Source organism: Callorhinus ursinus, unplaced genomic scaffold (genome assembly GCF_003265705.2).
Source record: "Callorhinus ursinus isolate GAN/ISIS: 27379988/994484 unplaced genomic scaffold, GSC_fseal_2.0 scaffold1, whole genome shotgun sequence".
Classification (NCBI taxonomy): Eukaryota; Metazoa; Chordata; class Mammalia; order Carnivora; family Otariidae; genus Callorhinus; species Callorhinus ursinus.
In genome coordinates, this window is record NW_027397063.1 from 85136967 (window position 1) to 85151717 (window position 14751).

Below are 14751 nucleotides of genomic sequence, written 5' to 3' on the forward strand. Positions count from 1 at the left end.
TGCCACTGGGTCCTGGGGGGTTCAGGACAGTGCACTGCAGTCTCACTGGCCAAGTTAGCTTGCCAAGTGTGGGATCATGCCTTAGAGCCTTTGCCCCCTCTGTTCCCTCTTTCCCCTGCTCTTTGTGTGGCTGACTCTTCTCCTTCAGGTTTCAGTGTCAATGTGACTTCTGCAGAGAGGTCTTCTCTGATCACCCATCCAAAGGATGCCCCACCTTCATTTTTGTCTGTGACAGTGCCCTGTTTGTTCTCTCTGAGCACTTTCTAAAACTTGTAATTATTTTATCATGTCCTTGGTTACTGTTCTTTATCTGATCTAGATCATCAACTTTAGAGAATTAGAGGTTCTCTTCTTTCCTATGTATCCCACATCCAGCATATAACCGGTACTCAGTAAATATCTGTTGATTAAGTTAATTAATAAAGAAGGCCATTAGGTATTCATATTTTATGGCTAGTTGCTAGGAAATCATTCTGATTAACCTAAGCTGATTGAGTCATGCTACGTCGCTCCCTCCACCTCAGCGCAAGTAGAGGTCCTGCTGCACAAAGGGAAAAAAGAATTTGCAGCCTCATTTCCCGAAACCAACTCTTAAAAGAATAGAAAGATCTATTCCTTTTTTAGGAGGGCATCTGAACAGTTTCCTTTTCTAGAGCCTCTCCCCTAGAAAGTTTTGGTTTCACAGGGTAAAGAGAATATTAATTCTAATTTATGTGAGCTGTTCTCCATTTTATAGTCAATTGCCTTGTAGCTCAATAACATTTATGTTTATCATTAATATGTGTCAGATTGATGTTCTTTTAAGTTTTATTTAATTACAGCTCCAGATAATACAGTTTTCCCTTTTTTTTAAATTAGAGGAAACAATACATCAACCGGATGGACTATTATGCAACCATATAAAATTATTATTATGTAAACATAGTAATAAGCAGCAGTATTTATGATTCATTTTAAAAGGCAAAGGCAGAATACATAATTGCTCTGATCTGTAATTAAAGCAATCAGAGTATGTATACAAATGAACAAGTGCTAATAGGAAACAGGAAAAAACACTTTGGTTTTCTAGTGTGCTGGATTTATGTATGTTCTTTTAAAAATTATTATTATTCCTTGATGCAATATTAATTGCACACTAGTCATAGGGAACATGGGTTATAAATACATTGTTGGTATATACCTGAAGTTATTGTACTGACTAGAAACACCTGGGGCTAGTCTGAGAAAGTCCCACTGTTACTATTCCTGCTTATTTGGACTGCCTAAAAAGTGTGCCCTTCTGTTTAATGTCTATGACTTTAGTGCCTGATTAAACCCTTCACTTAAATATTCCTATGAGAAAATGACACCAAGATGAGTCTCCTTAAAGTAATATTTCCTGTGTATGCTCCATGAGGATATCTGTGTGAAAGTGTGTTGGTTAGGGTGGAGGAAGCAGGGAGGACAATGTATTTAAAATAAATGCAGTAAAATAAGTAACAAGGAATGAGACAGATTTGTATGTCCTATATGCAACAATTCCCAAGATTTATTACTAAGTTAATTTTCTTTAAAAAGTAGAAACATGTTGGGGTGCGTGGGGGACTCCATCAGTTAGGCATCAGACTCTTGGTTTTTACTCAAGTCATAATCTCAGGGTTGTGAGATTGAGCTCCCATCACGGTCCAGCTGAAGATTCTCTCTGTCCCTCTGCCCATCCCCCCCCTCAAATAAATAAATAAATCTTAAAAAAAAATAAGATATGTCATGCTCACTTCAGCAGCACATATGCTAAAATTGGAACGATACAGAGAAGATTAGCATGGGCCCTGAGCAAGAATGACCCACAAATTCGTGAAGCGTTCCATATTTTTACTTTTAAATAAACATCTGACTATAAAAATACAGTAGAAACGTGTGCATTATACCATCGTTTGATAAAAACAAAATAAAACAAAAAAATCAGAGGAGAATATATATTTATACTTGTATATTTATACCTATATCTGTATATAGAGATTTTCTTAAAGCATGTCTTTGCATAAATACATATGCCATATATCTATAATATAGATGTGTATATTCTATACACACACGTGCACACATGCTGTTAAGCAAAGATTTATCTGGAAAGACAGACAACACACTCATGGTAATAGCTGCCTCTAGGGAAGAGAACTCAGAGACCACGGTGTGAGGGAGGTTCACCTTTCACCATATAATCTTTCATACTGTTTAAATACTTATCTTGGGCATCTATTAGCTATTCAAACAAACGATTAAGTCTTTGTTAATGAAGATAGAAAGCCATTTGCTGACAAACCAAAATAACCGCCTATGAAGCAAATTATGTTAAATATGTTTCATGGATGGATTTTTTAAAAATACATGAAGGATAAAAAGTAAAACAAATACAACTAGCATTATTAAGTGCTGCCTAAATTCTGTGCTGAGCATTGTGTGTGGCACAATGGCACAGATATGTCAGAGAAATGTAAGAGGTCACTATCTGTATTAGTTTGCTAGGGCCTCCATAAAAAAATACCACCAGCCAGGTGGCTCAAGCAATAGAAATTTATTTTCCCTGCAGTTCTGGAAGTCTGGAAGACCAAGGTGTTGGCAGGTTTGGTTTCCTCTGAGGCTTCTCTCCTAGTCTTGCAGAGAGCCGCCTTTTAGTCATATCCTCACATGGTCTTTTTTCCATATTGTTCATCCCTGGTGTCTCGTTGTGTGTCCTAATCTCCTCTTCTTATAAGGACACAGATTGGATGAGAGCCCAGCCTAACAGCCTCATTTTAACTTTAACACCTCTTTTAAAGGCCTTCCCTCCAAATACAGTCCCATTTTAAAGGTTTAAACATATGCATTTTGAGGGACACAATTTAGCCCACAATACTTGCCTTGAGAAGTTTTCACTTGAGTCGGTGAGCTTAGCCAGATATGCTTGAAGAAAAGAAAAGAAACAATGTTAAAGGCAGAACACAATTAAATGTCAAAATTAATACAGAAGCAAATGGGTGAGATTTTCTAGAGATTGCCAAGAACAATCTCCTATCTAAAAAAGAGAGAGAGAGAGAGAGAGAAAAGAAAATCAGGAATCTATGAAGAAGAAAACAACAGTTAATCCTTGCCACAGGTTACTGTGCCAGGCAGTGAGTCTGTCTGCACTGTTTGGGAAAACTATTAGTTCACTAAATTATAATGTGATACGCGTATTTCCACACCATACCAAGGCAACTCATGAATTCAATCAGTCTAGTGGAAAAATATTATCCCTAATGCTATTTGAAGTTGTCTAGGCAAGAGAAAATTAGATTGTTGGAAAATTTTGTTACCAGTTAGTTTATGACAAGAACGGGTGAATGGGATTCATACATGTAAAAATACAAGAATTCCTCCATCCAAGAGAAGGCATTATAAATCATCCTTCTTAATCACTTCAGGCAGCAAATATTGAAGTGAGGGCCTCTATGGGAAACCCAGGCCTTTTTAGGGCTTGTCATAGGTCAGAAAAGAAAACCACCACATCTGCCTGATGGAGCATGTAATCTAGTCAACAGAAGCTTCCAGTCGGTTAGGTGCTCTACCTGTTATTTTAACACCCTGATACATCTTCCTTACTTGCTTCTTCTTACCCAATTTCTCCCTCTTCTTTCTTTCCTCGTTCTTTTTCTCATTCTCTTTACCTTGTCAATAGACAGAGCACATGATCCAGAATCACACCAAAGTTATGTACTCCCTAACCTCCCCGCTGCACACAATACAATGGTGAAAGTTGTATATGACCCACTATGTACAGGAGCTCCTAATCATATTCTGTTCAACTCACCCCTCAGGAACTGGGGGGGCTTGATCAGGCAATGTGGATGAAAGCATGCAGGAGCAGTGAAGCCCTTTTCAAAAGCTGGTATTACTACCATGGAGAAGTAGAATGAAGAACTGGAATAAAAGTCGGGCTATTGGAGCTGGTCAAGCGGCCCAGCCCGCTATAGCCATCACTGATCCGGAAGGCTCCAGAGCTAAGAAGATGTCCTTGCTCCCCCCACTGTGAAATGAGGAGTCATGCAATGAGGGCAAGCCCCACCAGTAAATATATCAGGAGCAAATATACATATTGTGGGACAAAGGGAATTTTGGTATCTTCTTGCATTTTGAAAATCATTTATAAATCAGTATTGACTATTCGGTTTCCTTCAAAATGCCTGTCTTATGGGTATCTCAAGGGAATACATTGTAAAACAGAACAAATGATATTTTTGGTGCTCTGAATTCCAGGAGAAGGAAGAGACCCAATAAACTCAAGTGCCCATCAGCAACTCTATATGATTAATCATTTGGGGAAGATGATGTAGTGGCTCAAAGACAGCTTAAAAGCAGAACAACAGATGAAGCTGGTGGGCTGCAGCTTGACCACACAGATCTCCTTTTCCCTCCAAAATGGAAGCCATGGTCACCGTGTAACAGTGGACTCAGCCTGCACCACTCTCTGCCCCAGGCAGCCATGGCTATTCCCTGATTGCCTGGTTCCTGTGACAGATGTCAGAGGAGGTAACTCTTGGGACAATTCTCCAGGCCATTGACCTGGGCAACATAGAATCCTCGGGGGAATCCAAACTAAGAAAGTTGTCAACTATCATTTCCTCAGTTTAGAATTCTGGAGGAAAAACACCACGGATGTTTGGGGGTGGGGGAAAGCATCAGACCACTTTTTTGGATTAGCTGAGCTCCATACACTGGTTTGTTTGTTTGTTTATCTGTTTGTTTCTCCCCACTAACCTGATATAAACAGTCAATCTAAATAACAAAATTTCATTTTGCTTCAAGGCCAAGCCTGGTTTTCATTAGAACACCTATTTGTTTTGAATGAGAAGCCCTTGGATCTTCCCCTTTCCTACAGAAAAGTGTCCACATCCAATCCGGGATGAAGGACTTTCCAGTTACCCCAGGGGTGGGGAGGAAGCTGGGAGCAGAAACCTGGTACATCATACCAGTCAGTGCCTGTCTGTCCACCAGATCATACCAGTTCCTGCTAAGCCGAGCCAGAGAGCATCTGGAAGGGCAGCATGGAACTCCTCGCTATCATCATTTGTCCTTTCCTCCCCCGTGTTAGTGCTTCCAAGAAGGGGGAGGCCAATATGAAACTGGGGAATCAGATCTGCTCTGTGCTTACAAATTATATTCATGCCTAGGTGGGCCTCCCCTGGGGATGGCTGTGCCTTCCTGAAACTTTCCCAAGCTTCCAATGGAAATTTGTAGAAGGAGGTTAAGGAGGGATGAGGAGGTGCTGCATTTGCACAGATGTGGAGCTTAAACCCCTGTGTCCTTCCTGCTGGGAGGTGGTGTGCTATGAGAGAAAAAGCATGGGCTTTGAAGTCAGACAAGTCTGGGTTCGAATCCTGTTTCAGTCACTGTATTAATCAGCTCAGGCTAAGTTATGGTGAAGTAACAAACAAATCCAGAATGTTGGTGGCTTGCACTAACAAAAGTTTATTTCTCACTCATTCTACTTATCATTTGTAGGTCAGCTGCAGTTCTGTTTCTTGTTCTTCATCTCAAAACCCAGGCTGAGGAAGCAGCCTCTATCTGGGAAACTGACCTTGTGGAAGAAGGAGAGGATACAATGAAATCATATGCTGGCTTCTCAGGTTTCTGCTTTCATCCTTTCCATTCATATTTTACTGACCAAATTAGTCATACAGAGCAGGGATAGTTAGCCCATGCCCAACGAAGGATAGCAAATATATTGAATAATAATACAACTTTCCACAGCCACCTACTAACTGTGCGTCCTTTGGCAAATTTTTGTGAGGTGAAAACTACAGATCGTTGTTAGAGGGTGAACCTGAAGATGATGACAGGAAGGTTAAATAAAATATGGATTTTAAAATTGAGTATAATATAGTAGGAACTAGACAAGTTAGTTCCCTCTCACAATTCATATACCAGACTTATCAAAGAAACTCTCATCCTTTCAGAATTAGCTTTTCTGATACTCTTCTATGCAGCTGTGCCAATGTTAATTAGTTCTCTTGATAAATACTTGCATTTTAATGATGGTCTTACATGCTATTTTAACTTCTTAACTTTAACGGTGGGAATTTCAGACACCAAAAGGTGTTGATATGCTTGACCACTTGCTTCCCTGCATCTCTGACCCTCTAAACTTTCCAGTTTGGACCACTTATCAGAATGCGAAGGAACTATAATGCATCATGCCATGTAAGAAAACGAGAGTTGGGACAGCCTCATTTCAGTCCCCCAGGACTCTCAGAGGCTAAGATGGTTTCAATGACACCATGCAAAGAAGTATAGACATTGGAGGAGGAGTTACAGGGTTGCCAGGAAAGCCACTGGGCCAGGTGAAGTGATACCCTATTGGGAGAGGAGGGTGGAGATACAGACCACTGGCCAGGCCAAAGACACACAACTAACTCTCTCTGAGGGATCCTCAGTACCAAGGGTGGGGCGGGGAGAGAATCAGACAAAATTTGAGACCACCCTCAAAGAAATCTTGAATAGTTTTCTATATAACACCACCCCATCAGCAAAGGCGACCAGCACCAAACAGAACCGGATCAAAACAGAGCTTGGCCAGGGACATTGTCCTGCCACATATATATGGTCAGACATATAATATGACCCCTGCCTACACCATCTCTCCTTCCAGCCCTCTACTACCCCAGAGGATGGAGCTCTAGAAAAGGAGGCAACAGGGTGTGTGCATCTCATCTCCTCTGCTTCCCCCATCCAGAGGTCATGCTCAGGCCTGTGCTGCAGGGAGGGGAGAGAGTGAGCTTTAACAGACTTTGAAATTGAACTGGACTCTTAATTAGCAAAAGTGACGAGAAAGTTATGGAATAGGCTGAAGATGCTGCAGCAGGAAACAGGAAATAGAGGACTTATCAGAGCGTAGTTTAATTGAAATTGGAAAAAATAAAGCTGTTATACTCCACTGAGTTAAATCTCCTCAATAAATTGTGAAACCTATTTCTGAATCATTACCTGATTGTATTTCCCTGATTAAAGACTAACTTTCTAATTCCAGAGGTGGAGTTAAAAGTGGGTTCTTCTTCCTTTAAATAGTAGCCATTAATTCAGGGAACATAGACTGGTAAGCCCAGATAAAACCTAACCAAGCTTTAATTCTGCCTTTCAGTCTGCCGTGTCCCAAAGGGATCCCAAAAGGAAGTGGGGCTCCCAACCAGAAAAGAGTGAAATTTTTTTTTCTCATTTCAAGAGGAATTTCACACTTACAGATGGTGAAGAAGGGATGGAGTGGTTCCAACTGCCTGTGGGTTCCTAAGAAAACTAGGTCTGCTTCCTCCAGTCAGGAGAAAGGACAGCATGGTAGTAGTTCTCAGAAGGTATACCATGGAAGCATGGACTGTGTGTCCCATTACCTGAGACCATCCTGGAGAGACTGGGTAAGCCCTGATTCTTAACAAGAGGGGTAATGCCATTTCTTCACTAATTAAGCTGATGCACTCATACAGCAGATACATACTCAGCACCACGATAAGTCAGGCATTCATCTGCTTCGCTGTTAGGATACGTCAGTGAACACACAAAAATATCCTTACCCCTATAGGGATCAGATTGCAATTTGGGGGAGAGAGATAATAAACAATGATCATATAATATATATTTTTGAATCAAGTGAGGAAGTGGGTTGTGCAGTTATCTGCATTCCTGCATTCAAACAACCAATTGACTCAGCATTGAAAGATTACCCTTTCCTCTGCTATTCTTTTCCAATAGGCCATATACCACATGAGCAACTTCGTAGAGTAGTGTCAAAAGGTTAGCCATCATTGCCTTGACCTTTGATGTCAAGAAGACTTAGAGTGAGCAGGTGCCCCTCCTTGTAAAGACTATCTGTGATAAGAATGATGTACTCTTAGGCCAAGCAAAACAATTAGAAAACATCATTACTTTCATGCCATGCTCAGAGTACCTGCACTCTTTTTTATATCTGCAGATTATATTAACATTCAAGTTAGAAAAGAGCCTTTCAAAAAACATCCAGAGCCTGGCAATTTCTCACTAAATCTATCACTCTCACACTGATGTGACCATCATTTTTTAATCTAGTATATAATCAAAGTTACAAACCAAAACAATAATGAAAGAATATATTATTTAGAAAATATTGGGAAAAAATATCAATATGTCAAAAAAATTAAGGGAATTCCCATCTCTTACTATATATTTAAAAAAAACAGCCCTTCTTGTGATTAAATATCTAAATGTGAAAGTAAATATAAATGAATAAGGGCAGATTTCAAATCCTGAGTTTGGAAATAGCACAAAAATATGTGCTACCATCACTTCAATAGAATGTTGTACTAGAAGTCATAGCAATGTGAGGTGGGAGGGAGTATGAGTTTAGAAAAGAAGAATGAAACTGTCATTATTTGCACATGACATGTAGTGTAGACAGTTCACAGACTATAAATACAAACTTTTATAAATAATCATTTAATTTAGCAAAGTTACTGGATACCAAGTCAATATTTAAAAATCAATAGTATTTCCACATATAAACAAAAAAATAGAAAATAGTATCTTCATAATAGTATTAAAAATATCAATTGCTTGGGAATAGACTTAACAAAAGATGCACAAAACCTCTACCAGAAAACTCTAAAAATTGCTGAGATAGATAAAAGAAACCTAAGTAAGTGAAAACCTCTAGCATTTTATAGATTAGAATATTTCACAAATAAGTTGATCCTCCCCAAAATTGACCTAAATATTCAACACAATCCAAGTTGAAATCCTAAGTAGGTTTTTCTATGGAAATGGACAAGATGATTCCAAAATTAATAAAGAAATGCAAAGGATCATGAATAGGCAAAAATCTTAAATAATAAGGAAAAATGGAAGTACTTGAATAAATTCAAGACATATGAAGATATAATTTTAATAGAGAGCAGTGTTTATGTGGGGTTAGACAAATAGATCAATGAAATGAACAGTCTAGAAATAGAGCAACAACCACACGGATTTGTGAAGTGTTACCCAGGTGGTACTGCAGAGTAGTGGGAAAAGGCCATCTTTCAGTGCTGACTCAATTGGTTATTTGAGTGTTTTAAAAAAATTAAATGACCTCTCCTTCACTTTTCTCAATGAATGCCAAATAGATTGAGGATCTATCTGTAGAAGATAAAACATTACAACTTTATGGTGATAATATAGACTCATGTCTTCATATTAGAGATAAAGATTAAACATATAAAAAACACTAATAACAAAGGAAAAGACTGATAAATTGAAGTGTACAGTAAAGTCAAAAACTTCTGTTCATCAAAAGATACCATTAAGAGAATGAAAAAAGCAAGATATAAGTAGGAAAAGATATTTGTAATTCATGAAATGAAAATTTATAAAGAATTCCCATAAATCAATAAGAAGTAAGATAACTCAATAGAAAAATGAGCAAAATAGTTGAAGAGACAATTTACAAGAAAAGTTATCCAAACGGTCAATGAAATGAAAAGGAGTTCAATCTCATTAGAAATCAGGAGAATACAAATTAAAACTAAAATGAGATGTTGCTATACATTTACTAGAATCGCTAAAATAAAAAAGACTGATAATACCTAGTGCTAACAAAAATGTAGAGTAACTAGAACTCTCATACACTGCTGGTGAGAATGTAAATTGATACAACCACTTTAGAAAACTCTCTGGCATCATGTACCAAAGTTACATATATGCATCCTCTATGACCCAGCAGTTCACTCCAAAGTACATATCCATCAGAAATGCATACACATGTGTACCAAAAGTTATGTCCAAGAATATTTATGCAATATTATTTGTAACAGTCCCAAACTGAAATCAACACTGTCTATGAATATATCAACTGTGAGATATTGGGCCACTATCCAGAAATTAAAATGAATAACATACTGCTATGCTCAAAAATGAATCCCACAAATGCAATTCTAAGTGAAAGAAGCTAGATACTAAAGAATATATTCTATTTCTTTAAAGTTCACAGAGAAGAAAAATGCAAAGATGTTAGAAGTAGAAGTAATTTTAGTGTTGATTTAAAAAATATGTCCACAAATTTTTTTATGTTGCTCCCTTCAAGAAGTGGAGTCTAGTTATCTTTCCTTTAAGGGTGGGCTGGACTTAGAATACAGCTTCCAACAAATAGAATAAAGTGAAAATGACAGTGTGTGACTTCAGAGACTAGGTCAGAATAAAGCACTATAGATCTTCCTCCCTCCCTTTCTTCTCCCCTTTACCACCTCCACTCTGGGAAAGCTAGCTAACACATTCTGAAGAGCTCCAGGGAAAGACCCACATGGTTGAGAGAATGAGGCCTCTTACAATAGCCAAGAGGACTAAGGACCCCCGTAAAGTCAATGAATGAGACTTCTTGGAAGAAGATCCTCCAGTCTTAATAAAGCCTTTAGAAGACTATGGCCCTTGACCACATCTTGACTGCAATCTCATGAAAGTCTGAGCTCAAATCACCAAGCTAAGTGGCCTCTAGAGTTCTGACATTCAAAAAGTGTGGGATAATAAATGTTTATTATTTTAACTCACTAGATTTGGGATAATTTGTTATGCAGAAATAGATGACTAAGGCAGAAAAAAAAGGTTAGTAAAGAGAAGAGAGCAAAAAGGAGACTTATATTCTTAATGTTCTATTTCTTGTCCTGAAAGTGAACACATAAGAGTGTCACTTACTAATAAACCATTAAGCTGTACACTTAGATTTGTGCAAAATTTTACATCTATTATATTCCAGATATAGCCCAACCTGAAAATTTTGCTAAATTCAACCACATCATCTAAAAGGTTTTTGTTCTTTAAAGAGATACTAAAGACAAAATTAACAGATACCTGACTATCTAGGAAAAGAGGTTTATAATGTCCATGACTGACAAGATCTAAAATATATAAAGAATTCTGCCATGCAAAGAAAGGTAAGAAAACACTAAAGTGGTCAAATAATAAAAACAATTCATAGGAAACACAATTACTTAATAACCATGTAAAGAAATGTTCAACTTTACCAGTAAACAGAGAAATTCAAATAAAAAAATAGAAACATACCACTTTACATGCATCATATTGGCAAAAAATAGATAATTTTAAGTGCTGATGAGAATGTGTGAAAACAGAATCTCTCTTACACTGCTGGTGGAAAGACAAATTAGAATAGCCATTAAAGCAATCAATCCTATAAAGCATGCTTGTACTTGACAGCTCTGTCATTCTACTCCTGGACATATAACCTCAGAAACAAATGTACAGGGAAACATATAAATTAATATTAATTGGAGTGTGGTTTGAAACAGCAAAGAATAAGATTCAACACCACGGGATTTCATAAGTAAAATACAGTTGATATATTAAGAAGGAAACCTAGGCAGGTATCTGATAGAATGAACTAGGCCTGCGTATTGCAATAAGAACAAAGCTCAAAACATAGTTCTGAACTTTAAATTAAAGAACAAAATGATATTTCTGACAAAATGCCATTTCTGTACACTTAAAACACGCAACAATACTACATATTTTATTTACATACATATGTGTAAATAGGCATATGAATAGTAAAATAGGCATTCATAAAATAAGCAAGAATAGGTCCTTTGAGTGAAGGAGGAAAGACAGATTGGGTTTAAAGGGATATGGGAGAAAATATTGAAATAAAGTATAAATAAAGGAAGGATTTTCTATGAACCAATGATGATAATGAGGCATGAATTTAGGAGATAGTGAGGCATGAACTTAGGAGTACGTATGATGAACTAATTCTGTACTCCAGAATGAAGAAAAGGAAAGGAAATTCATGAACAGGGGATAACCCATTAAACTACCCTGGATAGGAAATTTAGCTTCAAAGCTGTCAAGGCCTCATTCTTAACCGCACCAGCCTCTGCCATACACTTTACCATACAGCTCCTTTCTCAGCAAGAATAAAGGAGAAATGAAGGTACTCTGGGCCTACCTATAGTGAGACTGTATTGGCTCCTACAAAAAGATAATATCTTCTGCTTCTCTGCCCACACACCCACCTCCAAGAGAAAAAAAGAAAAGCCCTTACTGCAAATAGTAATATTTAAGTTTAATAACTACCATTTATGAGGCATCTACTGTTTATCAGGAACTTTGCTGGCACTTTACATGTGTTATGACTGTAAAGTCTTACTACAATTCAGTAAGTTAAGTTTCTTACCCCGTTTTATAGATTAGCAAGCCAATGCTTACTGAATTAACTTCTCCAAAGTCATATATCTGGCAAATAAATTAACTGAGCTTCCAGGCCTCTCTGGTTTCTGCCACACTGTGCTGCATCCACACTCGTCTTTCAAAGAAAGATACAAGCCCTTTGGGACAGAAAAATCTAGACATCATATGACTAATGTATAGAAAAAAGCCCTATGTTTAAACATGTTTTAAGTGTGTCCCTGGAGGTGGTGCATTTGTAAATACAGTCTTGGCCACAACCCTGACAATAACTGCTGGGAAAGGTGGTCCAGGAACAGCTGCTGTACTATATGTGTCCAGACACCCACACCCTGGCTGCCTACACATATGCATGGCATTTGTTGCATCAGAACATGGGGGCAGAGAGCATCTACACTCACTGTGCTTCCCCCACACTTGTGTGCTGAGCCTTTCTTGGAGCCAATGAATCACATAAGGAATTCAACAATACAGGACCGTGTTGTCTCTCAGTGATGACTGCTCATAAACACTTCCTCCTCTATTAGTCCAAATGAAATCCACCCACCCTTTGTCTAGCCTGTCCTCTAGATAAATATCTTCATTTCTACCCCTCTCCCCAATTTTAGAAACCAGTGCTGTTTTTACATACCCACACAGAAATATCTGTTCCAGCACCAAGGACAGCGACCCTTGGCTTCTTGGATTTGTGGGTGGGAGACACTGCCATTCTAAGAACCACACCAAGTTTAAGCCAAGGTCTTCTTCAGCAGGTGAAAGGGACTTATAAATATTGTCTGATCATTCCTGCCTAGCTGATCAACCCCTACTTTATTTCTAGGCCAGCTCATGAAATGAAAGCCATAAACACTAATGACTGTTTTAGGCAATCACTGATTCTCTTAGGGCTTTCCAATAGCACCCACCAGAGTGTACTGTAATTTTCAGTGTACTCTCTGCCTCCTCAATTAGTAAGCTCCTGAAAGGCAGAGATTTTATCCGTTTATTCCTAAAAATTAGCATGCCATTGAGTACATAGAGGCTTTATAAATGATTGCTTAAATAAATGAGATCCAGAGCCTGATGATGTGTCTAAATAAAAACCTAAAGGGTGTACAATGTTTTAAAACTAAAACCAAGAGCTAAATTCTACTATCACTTTCTCAGTCCTCCTTTGGTTTCCTCCCCAGCCCCAAACTTTCCCCACCCCATTTACTCAGGCCACCATCTTAGATCAAAAGAAGAATCATTAAACAATTTATTTATCGATTCAAAAATATGGCCTAAGAATTAACTGAGTGTGGCTGGAAGGATGGTGAAAGGGAAACTCAATGGAGCTAAAGGATGATGATTTCACTTAAGGTCATGTCAACTCCCAAAATCAAAAGAGAAATTATAAAAAGAAAAAGAAGCATACAAGAGTGCTCAGCGAAAAATGAGAAGAGATTGTCCAAAGCCAAAGGAACTACAAGGAAGTATTGACATCATAGTACAGAGTACAGATTAAAAGTTGGAAGCAAAAGCAAGCATAAGTGAATGCCATTATCTCTAAACATGGAGATATGAAGGAAAGTTTAAGTCATACTCCATCAGGATACCATCTATTTAGATGTTTAAGAGAAACTGAATGCAAATATCTCTTAATGTAATTTTTCCAGAAAAAAAAAGTTTCACAAATAACCCCTGGCATAAACACAGGCAACTTCCAATCAAAGCATTTAGTCATTTCTGCCATCACTGAGTAGTTCCAGACATACTTTAACAGCAGTTCAAATTTAACATGACTTAAGATATTTTAAGAACTGTTCACTTAGTTTTACAACAGCACAGAAGTACTCCTCTCCAAAATGATGCAATTTTCCATGAAAAATTGGTGCTGAAGTATAAATCATGAATTCTGATGCAGATTGTTGCAGAGTGAAGCAATATGGAAAAGAAATTCTACTCATTTTTTTCTATAAATTCACAGTCTTTTGTGCATGCTCTGATTTTTCAACTACTCATCTGTGACATGAATAAAAAGCATAATTTAATTTGATTATAAGTTTATTCCATTGGAAGAGAACAATTTTTTTTTGCACAGACATATGGAAGCTTTGGCAGGTCATCCATCTGAGTGACCATGACTTACCATAGTGATACCTACAAAAATTATTACACACTGATGATTGGAGATGATCATTTGAGTAATGTGTTCTACCACTAGTAACACATTCAAATAAGAGTAGCTTTAAAAACTTATAAGTGAATTTTTCTCACACATAAAAGAAGACTCTAGGTAGGAAGTCCAGGGCTGACCTGGCAATTCTACAGTCATAAAGGACCCAGCATTCTTCTATCTTTCTGCTCCACCACCCCAACACATGGTCTCCATTCTCAAATCCCCTCCTGATCCAAAATGGCTGCCTGGGCTCTAATGATTACAACCTGATTCAAGGTAGGGAGCAAGATAAAACAGAGAAAGTCAAGAAAGTCACACATCACTTGTCAGTTCACTTTTAAGATTTCCCAAAAGCCTTAGAGACAGAGTAGACCAAAAATTTTAGACTTTAGCTAGCAATTTTCCAATCAGAACAGAAA

The 14751-nt window shown here is 37.9% G+C and overlaps 1 non-coding gene across 1 annotated transcript; it reads left to right on the forward strand.

Annotated features, from left to right (window-relative positions):
* The first annotated feature begins 1746 nt into the window (after positions 1-1746).
* LOC112834271 (U6 spliceosomal RNA) lies at positions 1747-1853 on the forward strand. Its single transcript, XR_003210825.1, has one exon. It is a non-coding gene; the product is annotated as a U6 spliceosomal RNA (small nuclear RNA).
* The last annotated feature ends 12898 nt before the right edge of the window (positions 1854-14751 follow it).